This window comes from Rhagoletis pomonella, unplaced genomic scaffold (genome assembly GCF_013731165.1).
Source record: "Rhagoletis pomonella isolate Grant_MI unplaced genomic scaffold, Rhpom_1.0 Rhpom_scaffold_00093, whole genome shotgun sequence".
NCBI lineage: Eukaryota > Metazoa > Arthropoda > Insecta > Diptera > Tephritidae > Rhagoletis > Rhagoletis pomonella.
Genome location: NW_023458647.1, coordinates 158,222 through 159,311, shown reverse-complemented (window position 1 = coordinate 159,311; position 1,090 = coordinate 158,222). Strand labels below are relative to the sequence as shown.

The following is a 1,090-nucleotide window of genomic DNA, read 5'->3' as shown; positions in this document are numbered from 1 at the left end:
AGAAGTGAACCAGTGTCATTTTATTATTATTTTTTCTAAACGGTTATAATGACAGCAGTGCATAATTGTGAAAGGTGAGGGTGGCGCGGAACGCGAGCGCGACGGGGAACGCGGACCGCCGCGACGCTGGGCACTTTCAAAATTGTATACTTAGGTACTCCGCACATTAAGCTCCTAATCATAGTAGTGTAATCGTTTCGGCATACTAAAGTATAAAGCTGTTATGCCGAACACATGTGTTTCAATGAAGCTCTGTACATTACGATTCAAAATCTTGTTTTCGCCTGAACATAAAAGCTTCATGAATCGAAGCGCCCAACATTGTAAGGCGCTTGTAGTTTTGAAATCTTCATTTGTTTACTTTTTTGTGCTGGAAATAAAATTTATTTGTCAATTCAATAGAAAATGAATAATTTCGTGCTAAAATTCGTGCAAATTGTATTAAACCACAAGCGTTTATGCAATATTTCGGAGCAGAAATATTTGCGGAAGTGCGTAGTTGCGAAAGAACGGCCAGAAAATTTGTTATGTGTATAAAGTGTTTATTAGCTGGTGACTTATGCACGGCGTGCAAGTGTACAGAAGTCGAGTCGTCATGCATTCGTTTCGGCATGATGAAACGATTACTCTACTTTGATTAGGCGCGTAATGTGCCCAGTGCCTTACAAATCCGTCCATTTAACTTTTTCATGTACTACTTTTTGTCAAATGTAACTGGGTCACTAAATACCTACATATGTATGTGCCCTATTTTGCTTTATTACTCAATTGTTAAGTTTAAAAGTTGGTCTTATTGCTCAACGAGAAATGAAATAAAGCAAATTTGTGTTTGTGCGAAGTCCGAGAAAATGCGACCCTGCTCGGTTAGCTTTACCATCCCTGGCTTCATCTGACGTAAGAAACATATACTTTGCAGCTAACCTAGCTATGTATATACATATTGTTTACTTTGTACTAGCAAGAATTCTTTCAATAAAATCTAAATCAGATATAGTCTTCGGCTTAGTGTTTTTTTTTTTGAAAACCGACAAACTTTTTACATTTTGGCAACCCTTGCGGGGAATCCACGGCTTTGGATACTCCGCTGCAA

General features: G+C 38.3%; 1 protein-coding gene across 1 annotated transcript in view; it reads left to right on the top strand.

Moving 5' to 3' along the window:
* The window catches only part of LOC118749948, a 10,831-nt gene that overhangs the window by 2,377 nt on the left and 7,364 nt on the right, over positions 1-1,090 (top strand). The gene's annotated exons all lie outside the window — the stretch shown is intronic.